Source organism: Haliotis cracherodii, unplaced genomic scaffold (assembly GCF_022045235.1).
Source record: "Haliotis cracherodii isolate W230 unplaced genomic scaffold, xgHalCrac1.p SCAF_2, whole genome shotgun sequence".
NCBI lineage: Eukaryota > Metazoa > Mollusca > Gastropoda > Lepetellida > Haliotidae > Haliotis > Haliotis cracherodii.
In genome coordinates this window covers 17796078-17811180 of record NW_027266275.1, presented here as the reverse complement: position 1 = coordinate 17811180, position 15103 = coordinate 17796078, and the positions used below count along the sequence as shown (strand labels likewise).

At 41.3% G+C, this 15103-nt stretch overlaps 1 protein-coding gene across 1 annotated transcript in view; it reads right to left on the bottom strand.

The window, feature by feature from the left end:
• Positions 1 to 5535, bottom strand: part of LOC139469914 (uncharacterized) — a 59393-nt gene extending 53858 nt beyond the window's left edge. Inside the window, exon 1 of the mRNA XM_071252264.1 lies at positions 5382 to 5535. The gene's annotated coding sequence lies outside the window, so the exon portion shown is untranslated. The remainder of the gene's footprint in view (positions 1 to 5381) is intronic.
• Between the last annotated feature and the right edge of the window lie 9568 nt (positions 5536 to 15103).

Genomic DNA, 15103 nt, shown 5'->3' with positions numbered 1-15103 from the left:
CGGTGTCCTCTCCTGCCCACAGATCCCTCCCCATACCATGACACCCCCTCCACCATATGGTACGACCTGTTGCACGCAACACGCCGCCGTTCGTTCACCCCTTCGGCGGTAAACACGTTGTCTTCCATGAGCCCTAAACATACAGAATCGACTTTCGTCAGTGTGAAGACAACCCTCTGCCAGTCACGTCGTTGCCAACGTCGTACAGTCCGGGCCCATCTCAGTCGCAGACGACGATGTTGCGCTGTCAATAGCTGTCCTCTGTATGGTCTAAAAGCCCTGATTCCGTGAGCCCTGAATGTCCTGGCCACTGTCTGTCGACTAACCCTGTAACCTAAAGCATGTCACCGATGACGTCACTGTTAGGAAGCGATTTCGGAGGTGCAAGGTACGCAAGTACCGGTCATCATGGGGCATGGTCACCCTGGGTCTGCCTGTTCTTGGCCTGTCAGCGGTCCGCCCTGTCTGTCTGTAACATTGCATCAAGTTGGTAACGGCAACACGGGAGCAACCGAAGGTTAGTGCAATATGGGCGTGGGTGGCTCCCATCTGTACCATACCCAAGGCTCGTTCACGTTGTTCAACTGTGAGTCGTGGAATTTCTTTTGTGTGTTTTTTATCACTGCTTACCCGCACGTGCATTTGCAGTTGTTCGTGGTGCACGTGTTTTTCCCTTTTTCGCGTGTTATCTCGCAAACATGTAACAGACGATTAACCTTTTCTGCATACACTATTGTTGTATTTAGGTTATGTGTTTTAGATAGACTTCATCGAAAAAAATTATACTTTGTCTGTTATTTATATTTTCAGTTGGTAAAGTTTCTTTTGGACGTCAGTTTATAAGCCATTGAGGGAAGAGCGGGGGTGGTGGGACGATCTATTGTCTGATATGATTCTTCGTGTGAGGGTGTCAATACCCTGAATTTCTTGTTTCGACCAATCAACGAAAAACACCAAAAGAATACGAAAGGACGGATACAGCATAAGTATTTGTGACTTTGACCTTATTGCGAGCGTTCGGCTCTGAAGGTTTTCCTTGATATGGGCATTCTGGAGTTTGCTCCTAACCTGCAACCCTTAGCGCGTATAGGCCTGACCTTCCACGAGATGGTCAATAACTCCTCCTCCAAATCCCCCCCCCCCCCCCCCCCCCCCAAAAAAAAAGAAGAAAACTTAGGGATACGTTGCCACGTTTCAGATGATGATTGTTGCATTTGACGAGTCCAAAGGACAATATCATTAGACGTGACCCGACAATGAGAATCTTTTTTTCAGTGTGGATCCTCCATTGGCAATAAGTTCAGGATCACCCTTATTAATAGTATTATTTATGTTTATGAAATTAAGACATATGTTTGATGGACAGTTTACGTTTATTCACAAAGTACATTATCTGCAGCGGCTGGACGTAAACGGAAAAATTGGGACCCGACATTGGAGCCAGTGTATCCTCGATTTCATTTCATAACGTCACTACAGCGTTCAGTCCTTCAAACGAAACCTTTAACATGGGATAAACAAAACCAACGCCTCGAAATTGAACGACGGTGAACTTTCATTCTTGTTAAAAATCGTGGCAGATATATATTAACTTATATGATCATCAGACCTGTAGCAAGGCTAATTTAATTGATCATATCAGAGGCAGTATTTTAAACGATATATTATCACTGACCTACGTAAGCTCGATCAGCAGTGATACACTAGAACCACGTCAGCTATAAGTGTAAATTGAGCGAATTGCAAATGCGTCATTTACCTCGAGGCGAGAGTCGCGAGTCTGGACCTGCATGTTCTATTTTCGAGACTGGCCTCTATTATGTTTCATTTGCTTGTTCCAGGAGTAGCAATTAATTGGAAAAGTCCATTAATTTTTTTACAAATTCGTTGCCAGACCAATTCATTTTCCTTTTTTCACGAATTTCACGGTCAATATTGCCAAGAGACAGGATGTAAAAAAATGTTGTTGTTTTTTAAAGAAATAGAGAATCTCACCCGATTGTCTTTTGATGTCAAATATATCAAGACGAGCTGATAAAAGTGGAAAAATTCCGAGGCTTGCCGAGAATTTTTGCCACTTTTATCAACGACAGTGTAGATATCGCTTAATCTCATCCAAGCGATATCTCCTGTGGGAGCCAGTTTTGGATGATAATTAAGGTTCATTTACAGACTATTTAGAGACTATTTACAGCTGCCGTGGCATATTGTTGGAACATTCGTGACTGCGGCGGTTGAAAACATTCACTCACTCAGAGCCGTGAAGATACTGGGTAGAAAAGATCTTCAGCAACCCATGCTTGCCGTAAGAGGCGACGATGCTTGTCGAAACGGGATTGGGTGGTCAGGCTCGCTGACTTGGTTGATGCATGTCATCGTATCCCAATTGCGTGGATCGATGCTCATGATGTCAGTCACTGGATTGTGTGGTCCAGACTCATTTATGTACAGACCGCCACCACACAGCTGCAATATGGCTGAGTGCGGCGTTAAACAACAAACAAACACAGCCTTTCGACATATAAGGGACTGTTATTTCATAAGTGTAAGGTGTGGTCGAATACGGTCTTCAAATGTTATCTTACATTAATACAACATCAGCTCCAGAATGCCCACGGTGACATTATCTAGGGCTGTAGACATCATAAAATGATAGACGATATACGCTTGTTATTCATTGGTTAAATCAGGAAAGGCGCCGGCATCTAATACAACATAAGTTTCTCTTTTATGTTTACAATAGGCCGCCGTTGTGTTATTCAACACCATATAATATTAATGCCTAGCAACTGAGAACCTTTACTTTGCAGTACACACACTTACCGTTTTGCTCTGCGATAGTCCATTATATTTACGGAGGTCTATAAATAATCGAGTATGAGTCAAACAAACCAGGGGGTGATGTCACGAACACCGTTCCACGCCGTCGGGGTATGGTGACACTCAATCAGCCATCAAATCACCGAGCACGAGGTTACTTGGAACAGAGGTAGCCCGGAATGGCGACATGTAGTTATGGCAGCATTTAACTGCGACAGATTATATTGACCTTACCTGAACCAAAGAGATGGATGCATCAGGTGACTTTTTGTTACGATAGATCAGTGTCATAGATGCTTGTCAGTTGATTCATATTCTTTTCCATGTGGAATTCGAACTATAAGAATTTGACCTTGGAATGATTAGCTATATTTGAGTCGTGGCATTCTGTCATAAATTATTTAAGATAGCACGACTGTATTGCATGGAATGTAGGGTACTAATGTAGCTTTAAAGGTGTATTTAATGTCCTGATGTTTTAAATTAACTGAACCATTTATTATATATTATATATACTGAATATTTGAAATAGTCTATAATTCAATGCAAGGTGTTTTGAATCACATGCAACGTCTGGGGCTCGACTGGTTTACTTATTTAAGAGGTTCGATTGACTACATTAGTACAGTGCGTGAAAGATTGCTGGTGTCTCCCGATGTGACATAGTTAAAATAGTTTTTTAAAAATATGTTCAGTTTAGTTTTGTGTAGGTAAAACTGAGCTCGTTCATTCACTATCTAAAGCAAACAGGCACCATTACAAACATAATCTACCAGCTGTCATAACGAACTAATCTGTTGTCCAATCAATCAGTTTAATTCAGTAATTAAAAGGCCCCAGGCCTATAGTACAATGCGTATTTACATGTAGGTGACGTGGTTGTGAACTAACAATTCTGTTTCTATGTGACATCGCGTGATAAACATATGTTGACAGGTTACAACTAATCTGTTGTCATAACGAACTAAACTACCCGTTGTCATGACAAACTAAATCTACCAGTTGTCGTGACAAACAGAATCTACCCGTTGTCATGACAGACTAAACTACCAGATGCCATGATAAACAGAATCTACCAGTTGTCATGACAAACTAAATCTACCCGCTGTCATGACAAACTAAACGACCAGTTTTCATGACAAACTAAATCTACCAGTTGTCATGACAAACTAAATCCACCAGTTGCCATGGCGAACTAAATCTACCAGTTGCCATGACAAACTAAATCTACCAGTTGTCATGACAAACAGAATCTACCAGTTGTCATAAAGAACTAAACTACCAGTTGTCATGACAAACTAAATCTACCAGTTGTCATGACAAACTAAATCTACCAGATGTCATGACAAACTAAATCTATCAGTTGTAAAGACAATCAACCTGTACTTGTATCATGACAAAATATATCTACTCGGTGTCCCACCACACTAATCTACCAGGTGTCCCACCACACTAAATCTACCTGGTGTCCCACCACACTAAATCGACCAGGTGTCCCACCACACTAAATCGACCAGGTGTCCCACCACACTAATCTACCAGGTGTCCCCCCACACTAAATCTACCAGGTGTCCCACCACACTAAATCTACCAGATGTCCCACCACACTAAATCTACCAGGTGTCCCACCACACTAAATCTACCAGGTGTCCCACCACACTAAATCTACCAGGTGTCCCACCACACTAATTATACAGGTGTCCCACCACACTTAATCTACCAGGTGTCCCACCACACTAAATCTACCAGGTGTCCCACCACACTAAATCTACCAGGTGTCCCACCACACTAAATCTACCAGATGTCCCACCACACTAAATCTACCAGGTGTCCCACCACACTAAATCTACCAGGTGTCCCACCACACTAATTATACAGGTGTCCCACCACACTAAATCTACCAGGTGTCCCACCACACTAAATCTACCAGGTGTCCCACCACACTAAATCTACCAGGTGTCCGGCCAGACTAAATCTACCACATGCCCCATCACACTAAATCTACCAAGTGTCATAGCACACTAAATATACCAAGTGGCCCACCACACTAAATATACAGGTGTCCCACCACACTAATCTACCGGGTGTCCCACCACACTAATTATACAGGTGTCCCACCACACTAAATCTACCAGGTGTCCCACCACACTAATCTACCAGGTGTCCCACCACACTAAATCTACCAGGTATCCCACCACACTAAATCTACCAGGTATCCCACCACACTAAATCTACCAGGTGACCCACCATACTAAATCTACCAGGTGTCCCACTACACTAAATCTACCAGGTGTCCCACCACACTAATCTACCAGGTGTCCCACCACACTAAATCTACCAGGTATCCCACCACACTAAATATACAGGTGCCCACCACATTAAATCTACCAGGTGTCCCACCACACTAAATCTACCAGGTGTCCCACCACACTAAATCTACCAGGTGTCCCACCACACTAAACCTACTTTCCCTCCCCCACAGTCGTCACTCTGAACAAGAGTTTAGGGGTACTGGGAACCTATTCTGCCCCGGAATCCCACAGTAATGAACCCCGACATACCTGAACATCTCGCAGTTGGAGCCTCCAGTTCCAGCCATGCTGTACTGATTAAGGTGTATCCAGACACGTAACGTGGAATTCATAACACCTTGAACTGAATCATCCAGACAAAATAGTGAGATTAAGTATCAACAATGGCAGAAAAAAATCTCCATCACACTAATCAGTATCAAATGTGTTGGAGCTCCGCCATGCAACTTTCACTCAGTGTTGATATTGTGGTCTGAGTCAGTGCTGTATTAAATAGGATGCAGCCTTGGTATTGTAACACCGTATGTGCAAAGGTAACAGCTGCCATATGCCCAGCTGTCGTCTCAGGGGCGTGCCAGAAACATGCAGTGTGAAAACAGTTGTGCTGATACGGATTTTTTTAGATAATTATTATCAAGGTGGCTGGCAAGGTGACGGAATGACCTAAAAATACCTCAAAGCACAACTTCTCAATATGCCTTCATCATTAGTGTGTATTTTGGTAGGGAGGAGTGAGTGAGTTTGGTTTAACGCCTCTTTTAACAGTATTCCAGTTATATCGCGGCGTGTCGGCTTAATGTGGGAGGAAAGCCCGAAGTGATGCAGGTCTCAGGCGTTTACCACTTCGGTGAAACCAAAGAGCGCGGGTATGGTGCTCACAAACCTAGACACATAATCGGGGTGAACTGGGATTCGAACCCACAATCATAGGTTTCTGGCTTCCCAAGGGACGCAACTCTGCACAGCGAATCGCGGCGCCTTAGACAACTGGGGCACCCGTGTCCCCTGGTCTGAAGGAGGTACACCAGGGGCCACAGTGTAACTGAAGCGACTATCAGCAATAGTCATGCCACATCAACTGACCTAGAAAATGTCAATTTGAGCCATTCAACTAGTGGTTGATAGCATGAGCCACGCTCCGCGTCATTCGGATACAGTGACAGACAACCAGGCAGGACATCCACAACAGTCTGTAATTTGCGTGAACACCAACAATTGTGGAGAACTGGGCGCCCGTCCTTCCCAGAATGACCCCTGTATGCATAAAACTTGAACAGTGTGGGCACCATGACCTGTTTACCAAGCATGGTTTTATCATTAATTTAGCTGCTATAAACCCTTCTTATATGGGGGACCCGTGAAGATTCCGGGGTAGAACAGGTCTTCAGCAACCCATGCTTGCCGTAAAATGTGACTATGCTTGTCGTAAAAGGCGGCTAACGGGATCGGGTGGTCAGGCTCGCTGACTTGGTTGATGCATGTCATCAATCCCAATTACGTGGATCGATGATCATGATGTCAATCACTTGATTGTCTGGTCCAGACTCGATTATTTACAGACCGCCGTCATATAGCTGGAATATTGCTGAGTGCGGCGTTAAAGAACCAACCAACCAATCTTGTATGGTGTATATCGCAGTTGCAATGGAGTAACTTGAACCTGTTGTTGGTACATGCTTACCAATCCCAAGGGCACCTGGTGGCATCACTGATTATCGGTGTTCCCTTCACACAAGTTCCAGCACTAGTTTGCCTTTACGCCCAATGGAATTAGTGTCATCAGAGAATCATCTGATTTCTCTGGTTACGACGTGTCATATTGTTCATGATTCGTACAAAGTAAGAAACAGTTTCCTCCAATGTCAATGCAATATGCCTTGTTATCTCTAAGGACAAGGAAGCCACAAGCTGTCTCAAGTTCGAGAGGAGCCCATTCCACAGGGTTCTCGTCGTCAAAGGCTCTGTGTACAAAGGTTTGTATCAAGAAAACGATAACACACTTGGAAGCAATGACAACAATATACAGATCTATCATGGTGCAACATTTATACTAAGTTTTCATATAATAATTAGATCCACAGCAAGTGCTTTTACAGGCTACAATGGTGTAACATTTATACACATTTTTGTATATAATTATAGAACAGCAAGTAAAATATATATTAGGATCCAGGGAAAATACAGATACAAAATATTAGTTTAGTTATAGTGCTAAGATAAATACAAGAGCCGAAACTAATATTTTGTATCTGCATTTTCTCTGGATACTAATATATATTACTTCCTTTCTATAATAATATTTTAAAAATGTATACATGCTACACCATGGTAACTTGTAAAAACACCTTCTGTGGATCTAATTATTATATTACAATTTAGTATGCACCATGATGCACCATGATAGACGACCCGTGAAGATTCCGGGGTAGAATTGGTCTTCAGCAACCCATGCTTGCCGTAAAAGGTGACTATGCTTGTCGTACAAGGCGACTAACGGTATCGGGTGGTCAGGCTCGCTGACTTGGTTGATGCATGTCATCAATCCCAATTACGTGGATCGATGATCATGATGTCAATCATTTGATTGTCGGGTCCAGACTTGATTATTTACAGACCGCCGTCATATAGCTGGAATATTGCTGAGTGCGGCGTTAAACAACAAAGCAACCAACCAACCATGATAGACTCCTAAAGTTCTTGGGCGGGGGTGAAGTGTAGAACAAACAAATTTGTTTGGCCTACAAAAAGTGTGAATCACAACAGCTACTCACATGTTCAAACATAAGTAACGTACCACGCGGGGAAATCAATATCAGCACAACACAATCTGGTGCTTTTACCTTTCAATCGACAGCTCATCAGCTCATCCCTGCTGGTAATATCAATTAGAACGATTTGATTACTGTTTCATTACTTACTGAATGTGAGGTAATCGAAATCACTCAGTAGGTATATGAGTTAATTACCATTGGTAATATCCTCTAAGATGCTGCGTGTAGCCTGCCCATACTTGCACAAGAAGGGTACATCGGCCCGAGGAGATCTGGCACAAAGCGATCTTAGTGCTACGACTATTGTAAGCCTATGTTAAATTATGGTACTTACGATCATCTTAGCGCTAAGATCACTCTGTGCAAGTGGGCCAAGGATACATAGTCTGCTAGGGTGAGTTGGTTGGTTTGTTGTTTAACGCCGCACTCAGCAATCTTCCAGCTATGTGACGGCGGTCTGTAAATAATCGAGTCTGGGCCAGTCAATCCAGTGATTGACATCATGAGCATCGATCTACACAAATGGGATACGATGACATGCATCAACCAAGTCAGCGAGCCTGACCACCCGATCACGTTAGTCGCCTTATACAAACATAGTCGCCTTTTATGGCAAGCCCTGGTTGCTGAAGACCTATTCTACCCCGGATCTTCACGGATCTCGTAAAAAGGAATAACGAGTGTGGCAGAGAATAGTGACGTCATGGTAACCGATGAGGTCACAATGGTCAGCAAAACATTGCACTGCACTGTAGTTATTTATATCCTAGGAGATATGTCTTGATCTCGCCAAAGTTATGTCTCCCAGTTATTTTTCGGATGATAAATCAATCTCACTTTTCACGAGCCGCACTGAATGTCGAATAAATGATTGAACTATTGTTTGCGCCTGTCTGCATCAGCGCAACACAAGAACAGTGTAGGCAATGTAACCAAATAAGGCTAAATAAACGATTCTGCCAGATCCCGAGAGTGTGGTTTTCGCCGCTTTTAGCAATATTCCAGCAGTATCAGGGAGACACCAGTCGTGGGCTTCACACCATGCGGGGAAATAGGGCATATGCGATACAATTCTTTGAGATGTGATACACATCTCGATATCTAGGCGTTGTCCGATACACATACGACTGATGACGTGCCACGCGCGCATCTTATTAAATGATCATTTGACCAACTAAATATATATTTATATATTTATATTTAAGTATTTTGAACCCACTGTAATTCAAGCAGGACATAATATATTTTTCAATTATTATTTTTATTCACACAGTTCCCCCTTAAATTATATACATGGCCTCGTGATACTGATGCCACGGCATATCATATGTCGACGCACCGAACATTACACGTTTTTTAGAAGATAAACAGTTACGTTTGTTACATCTGCCGAATGTTTTTGTCACTCAACGACTGCAAATTCATTTTATATCTGGAGATGTATTTCTTTAACAGTTTGTTTACAGATTAACGCCGTTACATCATCAAGATAGTATTCGTGAAATCAGCGTTATTTTAAAAAATGTAAACTTGATAGAGGCGTCAATTACTCATGAAATACTTGCCATCATCATTCAGGAATTCTTCCAGTATGGAATCATCCATGTCAAAACCAAAAACTTCCTCATAGGTTCCCAAATTGAAAAAATATCTTCAGACATTTTGGCTTGTCTTGAGAAATAGTACCGTATATTATTCATACTTATGTGGATTTGTGGGAATCGAAGGCTAATCGACGAGGTATTGCAATATCAGATTGCGGAACATAAAAACTATTGGTTTACAATGTATAATCACACATGATATGGAATATATATCCCAACCAACGCCTAATTGCTACTGTATTACAAGGAGTGCCTGAACAGTTCTAAGCTTAACTGGAAAGAACGAATAGTACACAGTATAGAAGTGGGTGAACCTCGGATGGGACTATGTTGATAAAATAATTAGCAACCAACTCCATTAACGCAGCCCTTCCTAGATAGGCTCAGAATTTCTCAGCCACCTTGTGTACATGCCAGACTAGATATCGTCTTCCCGAGGCAAGAGAGTTAACTGACTATAAACGTCCAGTTTCCACCCTTGCCGAGCTAGGACATCTTCCCGAGGCAAGTGAGTTAACTGACTATAAAAGTCCAGTTTCCACCCTTGCCAAACTAGGCTGGTATTATGGAGTTAGATTTTGGCTGGACTAACGAGTCTATGTACAGTCCAATCAAAATCGCGCAACGAAATCGAAATCCAGTTAGTAACCTGCCGTGCAGATTTCGGTGGATTGCAGGATTTGCAAAGCATGTGCACCGCCAACTCGTTGTCAACAGATATTTTCCAAGTCTTTTCATGTTTTTTTTATCAAGGTGGACACGTGATTTGATGCACTTAGCGATGTAAGACCCGTTTTATCACAATATAGATCTTCATTACCGATCAGATCGTCTCGACTGGGCGCCGCCCATTTGTTTGAAACAAATGCAAGTGATACGGTAGGTGGAAGCTGATTGGCCCATAGGAGAGGCTTAGAAGGGACATAACTCGTAATTACCACTGGTGGCGCTACGATCGAGCCCAGGAATTCCAGCCCAGTTCGGCAAGGTTAAACTAGACTTTTAAAGTCAAAAAACTCCCTTGCCACGGGAAGATGACGATATATATACCTTGGACCCATTCACATCCAAACATAAAACGACCACAAAGAGGCCTTCTCATATTTTGATCATGATGTCAGTTCCCAAATAAAGCTTTGGTAGCGAATGGGTAGGATATATATCATAATAGAATGGAACAATGATACACTTGGTCATCGGGAACGATACATTTTTTTATATCAACAAAAGAGCTCTACATTCAGAGTTTTAAAATGAAAAACAAACAGCTTTATGTCTCTTATGTTTGTACTCAAAATGATGATGTGGTATCTATCATCTGTATGAAATCTTTGTCTTTTAACCCAAGTCATATTCCATCTATATCATGACAGTCTGTAAATAATTGATTTGGGACCAGACAAACTGGTGCTTAGGTTGATATAATGTCTGTGACTGATAAAATGAATAATGACCCACACCACTGGGTACAATTTTCCTATGACAGGCACTCAACCAGGTTGCCAAGGATGACTACCCAAATCAGTTTATTTGCCTCTGGGGATAAGAATAGACTGCTGTACACCTATTCCCCGCAGAAACAAGCTACATATGTCCTTGGCCTGTAACCTGTAATAAATGTGATTTGTTGCAAATACGAAGTGAAGCCATCATGAAATTAACATCACCTATCATGGGGAGACATCTTTTTAATACAAGAAAAATCAATTTCATTTGATCAGTTTTTCTTTTGAAAATCCCATCACAATATCTTCAAACAAACAACACAATCTTTATAGAAAATTATTTTGGTCTTGGGTAGTGCAGAAAATGCTATTTCTGTTTTCCAACATTGAATGATTCGTATAAATGGCACACTTGTTTGTTGTTTTACATGGCACTCTGCAATATCAGCATTAGAAATTGGCACTAGTCCTATAGTCCTTACCAAACTGCCCAATAGTAAAGGTATCCTAAGGACTAGTAGAAATTGGCCCATTTTAAGGGTTTTGCTATATGTTATCATTATAAGGACTAGTGGACTAAAACTGTTAGTTTCTAACCCTGCAATATATTCAACCTATATGACAGCACTCTGTGAATAATCTACAAGCACATTACTGCAAGGGGACCTATTCTGATTGATAGATAGTATTCTATGTGACTGTACGATGTCATGTAATCAACCAAATCAGCGAGTGTGACCACCAATTCATTGAGTCTTCTCTTCTACAAGCATGTGTTGCTGCATGAGGACCTGTTCTGATTGATAGATAGTATTCTATGTGACTGTACGATGTCATGTAATCAACCAAATCAGCGAGTGTGACCACCAATCCATTGAGTCTTCTCTTCTACAAGCATGTGTTGCTGCATGAGGACCAATCAGATTCCTCCTTGCATATCAAATGTGATGAATATTCTCACTCCCAGCAAAGTTTCTAAGGGGCATAGAGACCCTCCATATGTCAGTAACAGGAGGTGAGGTGAAATGGGGTTTAAAGTTGCGTCAAAGGTTATTGCACTTATATAGTGACGTGATTGCTCGTGCATGCGGCTACTTGTTGTAGTTGGGACTCCGATTTATAGTAATAGCCCACTGAGATACCATGCCACAGTTTAACATGAATACCCCACTCAGACACAATATACTAACTCCGAGCCAACCAGTCCTTGTTTTAGCCCCATAATGTCTAGTGCCAGACAGGGTAACAACAAGTACCATCTTTTAAACGTCTTGGAATGATGTGGTCGGGAATCAAACCTCCGACCTTCTGCTCTCTGGGCAGACGCTCTACCACTAGACCACGGAGGCCATCAGTAACAGGTGATAAACAAGGACAATATCAATTTCTGTTTCAACAAATTTACTAGCAGACATTCTATATACACACAGGCTGACAGTGTTCTTGGGGCAACATCTTGGTGCTAGATGGCCTCACAGCTGATCACTGCACACACATCACATATTTCTAGTTGTATATTTTCTTATTTGGGTCCACATCAGATGTTCGCACAACTGGAAAATAAAGATCAACTCTTTAAATAAATGTACTTGTGCAGTCATATTTTAAAAAAGAAAGAAACAAGGCTACACAGTCTGGTGTCATTCCATGGATGTTGTAATTACTGCCCTGTGTGAACACATGGTGAAACTGACACAGTCTCTGTGTAGTTAGGGTTATCATTAGCTGCTGCAACAATATCATAAACTTTGATTAAGCATGCAGGTTTTGAACGACTTGAATCAAAATTCCTAAGACAAAGTTACAAGGGGTAGACATGATCATTGGTTTATAAGTTTACTACTCAACTTCTGGATGGGCGTGTTCTCACAAAATCAAGTTATGTTGGAATGTACTTGTGAAAATGACCTTTGGACAAGTTCATGTAACTCATGGTGTCTGCCTTGCTGAAGTCACTGTTTCAGTTACTATCTCAATATACTAGTGTTCTTAGGAAGTAACTAGACGTTTCACCTGACATTTAATGTAGCAACATCTCTTAAAATATGACAGCTTGTCATTTGAAATCTGGAAAACTGATACAAGGGAGATAACTCAACATAGCATATGATCCATGTGAAGAGCTTGAATTTTCATAAAATACTTCCCACAAGATGCTAATTAGAAATCCATGTATGATTTTCTTCACAAACTAATTAGTGCACTGATGGTTTATAACTTTTATAAATCTAAAGTCCCCAAAGGTACTGCATGAATGACCAGTTGACACACAGACTACAGGAAACAACCGGTAGTACTGAGGAGTACTCATGTTTTTAAGGATGACTTAGTCTAAATGTTGCTCAAACAAACCAATGAAATTCTAGTTTTGTCAACCAAAGAAGCATCTACATTTCTGAGTCAAACACAATCACTTGCCTGTTTGTCTTGAAACAGTGATATCCAGTTTTCTTGTAAAACCTACCGGGTAGTTACATTTCAACTGATTCAAAAACCCATCACTAACACTTGACTTGTTTTGTTTGTTTGACACTGTAATATTCCAGCCATATGACAGAGGCCTGTAAATAATCTGAACTAGTGATTGATATTATGAAAACTATTCACAATCAACAGTTGATCAACGAAATCATGAGTATGACCACCAGGTACATTTAGTTTCATTTCCAGAAATAATGCTGCCCTTAAATTCTCCTCTTTACCTGAGTAGGTGTATCTATGTTGATGAGCCGACTCTGTGTCTCGTAACCATATGGTGGCTCCAACTCCAAATGAAGCTATACCTGAAAGTAACATCAGTCATTAAAGTTGTTCTGTGAGTCGTATCATTATTTATAGTATTCATAATTCACTACTGTATTCAGAGAACAGGAAATTCTATGTGAGAGTTAGTAATGGGATGTTGATTAACACAGCAGAAATATTCCATGTTTACCCATCAATAAACCAGTGATTGAAAGCCTGAGCAACAGCTATATTTGTGGCTATATTTTTTTACTAGCTGGGTAAAAGTTTTTGGAACAGTCTGCAAGAGTAATACAATTACATAATCTGATCATGTTTCAATCAACTCATTCTGGGAGCTTTTTATTTCTGCTGTACCTCTCTGTCATCTTACAGGGTTGTACCCAAGGAAAAACAACACAACTGGCTCAAACGCCAAGACCCTTTACTTTACCCTTTATTGCAGTCTAACTGAATACAGGTGTGGCATAGTGTCGTCGTCATCATCATCATCATCATCAGTAATTACAATAATTACATTTGTAATGCCTGCACTAGATGGATGCTCACAACACTGCATAAAATGGAGGAAAACTCTACTAGGTCATAGATACAAGACAAATAGATGTGACACTTGGTGTTGATTTTAAATTTGATAAAAAGAGTCTGAACAGAAATGTCTTGAGTTAGGACTGGAAGATTGTTGGGAGTTCCTTCTGCTTTCATATTTGATGTGATGTTTGTTGTTTAACGCCGCACTCAGCAATATTCCAGCTATATGAAGGCAGTCTGTAAATAATCAAATTCCAGTGATTGTCATCATGAGCATCGATCCATGCAATTTGGATACAATGTCATGCTTCAACCAAGTCAGCAAGCCTGACCTCCCGACCCTGTTAGTCGCCTCTTATGACAAGCATAGTCGCCTTTAACGCCAAGCATGTGTTGCTGAAGACCTATTCTATCCCGGATTTTCACAGGTTGCTTTCACATTTGAAGGGAGATGGTTTCCTAGAGCAGCCGCATTGTAATCAAATGACCTCTGTCTTTGTCTTTGTCAGCTTGGTCTTTGATACACAAAGGAGATGTTTAATGTAATAACATGATGTCGGAACATGATGGGAACCCCCTGTCATTAAGTGACCTTGACCTTAATGATGTAAACATGAGCCATGTGGCTCTTCAATAAATTAGGACAGAACAGGTCTGGTAATTTATTATGTACTATAGCAGATGGGGGTATATTGTGATAAATTTTGATTACACCCCCCTCAAACACACATGCCATAATACATTAACAGTCCCTTATATGTCTAAACAGGCAAATATGCAGCAGATTTATCGAAACAGGAACTGGACAATCACTCCTCCCAGAGATCCTTACCTTGTATATTTTGGTGGACTCATACCCAAATGTTGGATAACCC